Below are 8,659 nucleotides of genomic sequence, written 5' to 3' on the forward strand. Positions count from 1 at the left end.
GGTCCATGACCTGCTGGACTCACTTCAGCACTCACTGTTCTCACAGAGAACACGCTGCTTCCTGTCCCTCAGCCGGGTCACACAGGCAGGCTCAGGTGAGAATCCTAGATATGTGTCCCTGGGCAAGCAACTTCCAGAGCCTTAAATTCCGTCTTAGTAAGATGGGCTGCAGTCCCTGCCTCACAAATCTGTTGTGAGGATTGCATTGAAATGTCATATTCTTATGTCAGAATTCTTAGAGCCTAGCACAGAACAAGCCCTCAGTAAAAAGTGGTCATCGTTGGTAATACCGTAATCATCACGCACCTGTCCCCTCCTTTGCCAGATGAGATTATTATGGCATTTCGCTATATTTAATATTTTTCCTGGCTCTCTGTTTGTGTCTCCTTTCTCCTCTTCACCCCTGAAACAAAAACATTCCCTCAGAGTGTATCTCGGACTTTTTTTCCTTATCAAAGCTTCCTTTTGGGGGTGCTTTTTGTCTTCCTGAGGCTTCAGCTCTTGTCTTAACGTAGGTGACCCTCAAACTTGTATCTCTAGTCCTAACCTCTGTCTTTATCTCTAGGCCACATTACAGCCACCACCTATACATCCGTCCTTGATGTTCTGAGGAGTGTGTCTGGTGCACACTTCCAACACTCAGACTTTCCCCTCGTCCACTCTGCCAGGGCCCTCTGCCAAGTGGCCAGACAGCTTCATCCAGCTGCCCCACTTCTGCTGGTGGCACAGCTGTGCTTCTGGCCACTGAGGGCCAGCACCTCCGAGCTAGCCTCACCTGCTCCACCATTACAGAGAGCAGGTGAGATCTTGGCAACCCATCAGAGTGACTCTTAATCTCAAGATGTCAGAGTCACTCTGCACGGGCGCTGCGGCCCTGAGCATGTCCGTGAGCCCCACCGTGTCCCCAGGCAGGCTCTGCAGCCCTTGACAGAAGCCCCTGCTTGGTGTGGGCAGGGAGCAGGTGTTAGGAAGGACCTCTGAGCCTTTCTCCCAATTGACAGCTAAAATTCTTCTCCTCTTAGAGCAAGTGAGAAATGTAGGGAAAGGGACTAATGACTCTGTGCTCTGTTTTCACACAGGACTCATTAAAGTTGCGGTATTTAACATATCTGCCAATACCAGGATGAGCAACAACAGTAACAATCAAACTACTACCCACTTCCCCGGACTAGCCGAGGAGTGGGGCTCTGAGACTCCTGTTGGGACACAGTTGGTCTGCAGTCGGCCCAGGATGGTCTGCTCAGCACAGCTGACTGCTTCCATGCTGCTATCAGAAGATGTCTTTTATCTTTTGTGAATGATTGGAACTTTTAAACCTCACCTCACCTCCCCTCCTCTCCTCTCTGCACCTGTTTTTCCTCATTTGGTTCCAGACAAAGATGACTTATAAATATATTTAGTGTTTTGCCAGAATCTCTCTTGCTTTGCCGTTAAGCAGAAGAACTAGTTTCCCTATATAGCCTTCTGTGAGACCCAACTTCTAGGGGACAGGGGGTACAACTTCAAGCCAGACAGCACCCAGTTTCTCCCTGTGAACTCCAGGAACGCCCAGCACCTGGCAGGACCAGCCATGCCCCACTGTGCTTAGGAGAAGACAGCTGTCGTATGGCCTTTGGGGCGAAAAAGCAAGAAAAACAATACACAACTGGAAGATCTGGGCCTCTTGCCTTTCATCTCTTTCTGTTTCTGTCCCTCCTCCCCTTTCTCCCACTCTCCTTCAACCTGTTTCTCTGCTGCACCTGCGAAGAAAGCCTATGAAGAGAGGTTCTCAGTTAACATGAGGCAAATCAGCGAGAAAATGGCCACACTCGGAGGAGTTAAATGCTGTCCAGTCAAAATTTCAAAACCCAGGCTTTTGCTGCAAGTGACCCTGTGTGGCAGCAGTGGGTTCTTAGAAGGTACTCTCATCATATTTGCAACTCTTCTCTCTCTCCTTCTAACAACACCCCCCTACAAAAAAGGTGGGGGCAGGGGCAGAAATTGCCTGGGCTCCATCAATGGCCACATCTTTTCTGGACTCAGCAGTCTCCTCGATTCCATGTAGAGTGTGGAAAGGAGTTGCTGATTGCATTTCCTCTCATTAACAATTAGATGTGTAATAAAAAGCATTGTACTTCATTTTAAATCACTGGTAAGGCTCAGCCTCAAGAAAGATTTGAAATGGCCAGAGCCAGTCCTGGGTGCATTCTGCATAATAGTTCACATCTCTGACTTGCTCATCAGGGTCTGTGGGCACCCAGCTCCTGTGTCTTTGCCAAGACCACGATCAGAGTAGCTGAAGAGGTGGTCAGAGATAAAAGTGGATTTCTCTCTCATTTAGAACAGTAAATATCATCTCTCAGAAAGCAAGCTAATTGCCTCAACCTTGCACTGCAGAACCTTCCTCCTGCTTTTCCCAAACCCGGTATTTACAAAAGGGCAAAGCTGCCAGAAAGAGGATCAGGGTGAAGTTTGGCACACAGGGTTTACTAATGGGGCAGAAACTGCCTTTTTGTTCCTTTTCTTTCTCCTCTGGCCTTACTTAACTCTCCACTCTCCCCCGCCAATAAAATTTCTCTGGAAGTTGGTAAGCAACAAAAACAAGTGGACCTCAGCAAGGGCCAGGCCACCCTGGCCACTTAAAAGGCAGCTGTATGAGCGTCGGGCAGGGCGCACGCATGTGCCTCCCCAACTCGGGAACACAGGGAATACTGGGAATACTACCAGCATGGGCTGTGCCAGCTTGTTTCCCGGGAGAGACACGACACTGCACCAGCCCTCTGGTGTGGCTCGGGCACACCCATCGCAGGTCCCGAGCCACACTGCAGTGTCTAGCTTCCCTAGGAAGCTGAGCAATCAGTCAGGCCTGTTGTTTCTGTTCCTAAGCAAAGCAGTTGAGTAAAAGAAAAGCCTGCTTTTAATCAGCTGCTGTAAAAACATCAGAATGGAAGCCAGTTGCAGATGACCTCAAAGCCAGACCACCTTTAGTTCAGCAAGGGGGAGAGGGAGAGAAAGCCATCTTCACCTTTTCCTTCGGATTTGACTGAATGTTGTTACTATGTATTGAGAGGCAAGTTGTGCATATGCGTTTTTCCTTTCCAGCTTTAGGAGTGCTTTTAAGCTTTTGGTTCCAGTTTACATTCAGAAAATGTTTCGCAGTGTGATATGTCATTGCCTGGGAAATACTTCCTGAGTATAATTCCTTTCCCAACCACCCAAATGCTACAGAGAAATGTTTTCTATTTAGCTGTCCTCAGAGTTCCTTGTCTATTGTGTTGATTGACTATTTTTGGCTTTTTGATTGGTTAAGGATTTTGCTACAGGTGAGGCAGAGGGCTGTCCGCCCTGAGTAATATACAGGTCAGGCATTAAAGAGGCATGGATTTCAAGCTGTTTGAAAATGTTGTCCAATAGCCATAACTTTACTAGCCCTTCTGTTATATGCTGCTATTTAAAAGTGGGAGCTGTTGAATATTCATTGGTGCCCGGGGTTTTGCTCTCCCATCTAGGTTCAGTTGAAGGTAGATTATTTCTAAGATTGTTTTGAAGCCTGTCCAGTACATCATAAATTAGATCAAGGGTGGACCCCACAGTCTGGAGCCATTAGCTCCGTCGAGCATGTTCTCCAGGTTGTCCTTTGCTGCTGATGGAAATGGGAATGAAGTTAAGTGGTCTGAAAAACTGAGTCAGTCACATTTCTCAGCTCTGGGGGTCATTTACCAGTTCATTGTAGAAGAAATAATCAGGTAAGTAGAAGTTCATTTCCAGAGAAGGTAAACCCCACTTACCATCTCTGCATGATTTCGGTGGGAATTGATTATCACTAATCCCCAACTGGGCTAGAATAAATGTAAAGTTTGACCTTTTTAAAAAGAAAAGAGAAACAAAGAAAGTCTCAATACATTGAAAGGAATGGTAGAAAGGAGCTGAAGGAGTCTCTTGGCTCTGAAATGGCATGTCTCCATTGTAGATGAGTCTCTTCTCACTAAAATTCCTGTGTGGGCCTGAAAGAGGTGTTTCTTAAAGATGGGAGGAAACCCCTTCAAAGGCGGACACACAGCGAGCGTGTGCATGCACCTGCACCCGGGAGCTCTCCAGTCACACCGGGGCTGCTCGGACAAAACCAGCATGCCGTTGCTGCACGTGTGTTTATTTTCACTGCTGAGAACATCCTTTTCCTTTCTTCTGGGCAGTTTGAAAGTGGACATGAATTATGAATGGAGGCCTTTTACACTTGTCCCTTGGCAAAATTTTTTCTGGCGACTCTTCACCAGAAACTTCAGAGACAGGACTCTCTGGAACTCTTTTGACAAGTAATAAAGTCTGGCCCTCATAACTTGTTTCTGAACTGGAAAAAAAAAAAACCCTAGGGCCCCTAAATCATTCTGTTTTCTGCTTGAGTAAGAAGAAGCCTTTTTATTTTTCTTTTGTAAAGTCATAAGCTGAAGAGAAGAAAATATGCACTCTTCTCCTCTGCCATCTCCTGGTACCATTGGTTGGAACAGCTTGTGGTTGGTCTACTCCTTACATAGCATTTGATTGTATCTGGAAGCCAAGGGCTTGGGGTGGGGCAGGGGGGATATTGCAAATAATTAAGGTGGTTATTTTCTTTCCTAGAAGTAGATTAGATACCTTGGTATTGTTGACCTTCTTGGCATCTTCCATTTATTTTAGATGATAATATCTTCCTGGCTGATGCGTGAGCAGTCCAACCCAGAATAGTGCAGGCATGAGAGCCTAGGCTGCAGGCTTAATTCTGGAGGAATCCAAAGGTACTTCCTGGTAGAAAAAGTGATGCTTAGATACCCACCACCTGTGACCATCACACACACTGCTGATCAGGTTCACCAGACGACTTTAATCTACATTTCTGATCTTCCCTATTTAGATGAGCTGAACAGACTTTTCCAAGAGCTGGAGAACATGAAAAGGTGCCCTTGCTTCTCCTTGCCATCATCTTTTCCCTTCTAGAATAACTCTTACTTGTAACCAGCACACCCAAAGCCTGCAGGCTGAGTTCATCTCCCTGGGCTTCATACAGCTGATCACTGAAAGATCATTGGCTCAACATAATCAGTGCCAGAAAGATAGCCATCTCTTAGGGAAATAAAGCTGAGTTTTGCTTCTGCTATTTTTATCTGTAGTTCATTTGTGACTTCACAATACTTGGAAATGAGGAGAGAAACCAAAAAAGCACAATTATGGGTGCCTGATTTCCGGTGGAACTTAGTGCATTGATATCTGGAAACCTCTTCTTTTGGAAGTTGAGTACCTGTGATCTAAAATTTCCTGGAGGCAGATGACCTCTAAAACGTGTTCTTCGGCCCACCCAGCTCTTAGCTCGTGGTTGGCTATGTGTGTATTTAAGGATCAGTGTGGAAAATGGCATTATAAAGTGTCCCTTCCCCTCTTTCCCGTTCTCTTCTTGGACACTGAGGGAAAAGACCAACAAGGGAGGGTGAAACCTTTGGGTACCAAGGAAACTAACACTTTCCCAAATCATTGATCACCCAAGCCCACCCAGACTGTTGTGAGGGATGTTCGCTGGGCTCCAGCTGTGGGGCAGGCCTGGCAACGAGAGAGAGCTTCCCTGAGAGCATTTAGTTGGCTCAGCCCTCTGTTCTCTATACTCTAGTACTGACTGCTTTGACTTTTGTGGTTATGTTATCGTGATGTGTAGTCAAGGTACCAATATGTTCACAACCTAGGATCATGGTAAAATAGTGTGTTCTGGTTTTTTTTTTTTTAATTGTTCAGAAAAAAGTAACAAATTACAAATACAAGATTAAAGAGTTTTCTAAGTGTCTTGTCTCTTTGCCCCAATATCAAGAGGACAATGAATCTCAATATATAAATTGAGGGAGTGAACCTTCTAAGATAATCTGACGTGAGAAAACAACATTCAGAGAAGTCAGGGCCAAATGGTGTGGAAAAGTGTGGGGCCCCTAGCAGACAATTAATGTTGCATGTTGAATTAAATCAAAGCCAAAATGATGTCTAATTTGGGAACTGGTCACTATAGCCTCCGCGTGGCATAACCCAGCCGGGCCCCAGAACTTCGATTTTCCTCTGCCTCCTCAGTGACTAAGAAGATGGGTTACCCCTGCATCCTATTTGATCAGTTTCTGGAAAGTTGAGCTCATATTTAGGAAAAATTTCCAGAGAAACTCCACCAAGCTACAAAAATTAAGGGAGCTGGGCACCTGGCTGGCTCAGTAGGTAGAGCTTGCAGCTCTTGATCTCAGGGTTTTAAGATGGAGCCTCATGTTGGGTGTAGAGATTAGTTAAACATAAAATCATTAGGGGTTTTTTTTGTGGGTTTTGTTTTGTTTTGTTTTTAACAAAGGGTGCGTTGACCATCTGAGGGAAAACACTGCTACTCGAGTAAACCCACCCCCTTCCCTCCTTAAACTAAACCTTGGCCAAACCTTGGAAGACCGGTACAAGGTTATCAGCATAGACCCCTTCCACTCCCTCTTGTTTTCCATCTGTGGGCTTTCAGTGGTAGTGCTCCTCCCTGCTTGACCAGACTCCTTGGATCTGTTACCTGTGGTCTCAGTGCCTGACCCACCTGGACTGACACTGGTCGTGGCAGCTTTCAGACTTAGATGTCAGGGCCGCAGTGCAAAACTACCCTGCTAGGACTGAAAGCACATCAGATGCTCAGGCGCACCTGGCATTTTGCAGGTGAGGAATCCGAGCTGCAAGAAGGGGGGTCTCCTCGAATTGCCTGAGACCACACCAGAGTCTCCTCCCTAACAACTAAGGACAGGGAGGGAGGAGTCAGCAGAGACCACCCAAGCCACTGGCACCTACTCAGTTATCACTCACCAGCTAGCCTCCCAAGCCCAGAATTGAGCAGAGGCTGGGCCTGGGTTTTCTGGGTCCCACCTTAAAGCCAGTGTCATGAGAGCTGACAGGTAGGGCATGCCCTTGGAAGAGTCAGCCCTGAAGTCACTGTCCTAAAGCAAGGCTGGCCTGGAATCCCTCTCCCCTTGAAACCTAGAGCTGCACAACCATCGGCAATGACTAAGGGAGGAGACCTCTCTTCTTCCTGATTGGCTCTTGCCAATTAAGAGCATTTTATTAGGCTGCTAATTAAAGGCACTTCGTTAGCAGCGGGAGAGGCCGGGTGGGTGCCTGGTGAGGTGGAGCTGAAGCCAGGAGAAATTGTTTTCCTCCCCCCATGGAAGCAGAGCCTCTCAGGGAGCCCTCTCAGTCCCCCAACGTTTCCTGCTGCGCCTGCCACACCCCTTGCTTTCAATTAGCAGCTCTGAGGGGAGTGAGGTCATTACCAAGCCCCGGTGGAGAGCCCTCCCCTGCCTAAGGACCCAGGAAGCCCCAGGGGCTGCCCCAGTCCAGCTTCCAGTCTGTCCATGCACCTTGTCTGGAGTGACCCAGTGAAGGAGAGGCTGGGCCACCCAGGGGTTTGTGTGTGTTCTCCCCACTGAGGAATGGCCCACAGGTGCCCATCCCTGAGGCGGCTGTTCGGTAAACAGGATGACCAGTCACTTGATCACATGCTGTGAATCCCCATGGCCCCTTCCTCACCAAAGGCTCACTATGTTACTAGGAAGTATATATAACCTTCCTACCAGTCACTTTAGAGGAGCTGAGCCCACAGAGACCCAGAGTGGGCCCTTGAGAAGGGGCTGATGGGTTACAATCCCAGCCACAAAAGACCCCGAGAGGACTCTGGTCCTGAGCTCATCACACATGGAGGCACTTCCTCTGCATGGTCCACATGAGCCCAGGCAAGTCCCCCTCCTCCAGCCAGAGTGTAGGGCCTGGCTGTGACTTAGTACAGGAGGCTGGTATGCAGGGTCAGATTTAGCCCCTCTCCCGAAACCTCCCTGTCCCATCCTGCTGCCCTCCTCACCCCCTCACTTAACTGTAGAATTAACACCAGCCCAGACCGGGAGGGCAGATTTATGGCTAGGCCTGCCTCCCTCCATTTAACCCGAGGCCGGCCCGGGCTCCAGACACTAAATTAGATTTTTGACAATTAGAGAGACTAATGGGCACATAGCCATCCCCAGAGCCAGATATCCAGCAAGGCCGTCTTTTAATATCCACCGCTGCCCAGCCAGCTTCTCTTGGCCGCCCTCCTCTCTTCCCAGATGGGCGTTTCTCTCCCATGCCCCGTACCTCTCCGCTGGGGCTCTGCATGCACCACTGAGGTTCCTCTGGTTCCTTCTCTCTCTGTTTCCTTAGGTCCACCTTCCCGCCCCATGCCCAGTGCCAGCTCTGTTCTAGGGCTCTGCCCCTCCTCACCCTTAGGACACCTCTCCCATCTCCATCTTCCCCAGGGCCCATCCCTCTAATCCTCTCCATCTGCTGCCAGCAGACTGCAAGCCCCTTGAGGGCAGGGATTTGTGCCCTGTCTGTATCCTACATGCTCAGCCACCAGTGCGTTCTCAGTAAACGTTTTCCTGAGCCTGCCTCCCATCCTCCTCCCCCAGGGCCCCTGGACTTGTAAGACCGCCCACCTGCCCTCCTGGCCCCAGGCCCAGCCCTGGCCCTGGCCTGGCTCCGCTCCAGCATGGGCTGGATCCCTCTTCCCTGCCTCCCCTCAGCTCTGGCCAGTCTTGGGCTGGGCGGGTAATGAGATTGCAGTAAGTGGTGTTGGGGGGGGAAGCTGCTCACATTCACTCAGGCAGACTCATAGCTCTGTCAGGCT

General features: G+C 48.8%; 1 protein-coding gene across 6 annotated transcripts in view; it reads left to right on the forward strand.

Annotated features, from left to right (window-relative positions):
- The window catches only part of BTRC (beta-transducin repeat containing E3 ubiquitin protein ligase), a 183,264-nt gene extending 177,490 nt beyond the window's left edge, over positions 1-5,774 (forward strand). For all 6 annotated transcript variants that reach the window (XM_044240338.1, XM_044240340.1, XM_044240341.1 and 3 more), the window contains one exon: positions 1,080-5,774. The gene's annotated coding sequence lies outside the window, so the exon portion shown is untranslated. The remainder of the gene's footprint in view (positions 1-1,079) is intronic.
- The last annotated feature ends 2,885 nt before the right edge of the window (positions 5,775-8,659 follow it).

Source organism: Neovison vison, chromosome 2 (genome assembly GCF_020171115.1).
Source record: "Neovison vison isolate M4711 chromosome 2, ASM_NN_V1, whole genome shotgun sequence".
In the NCBI taxonomy this organism is placed as follows: domain Eukaryota; kingdom Metazoa; phylum Chordata; class Mammalia; order Carnivora; family Mustelidae; genus Neogale; species Neogale vison.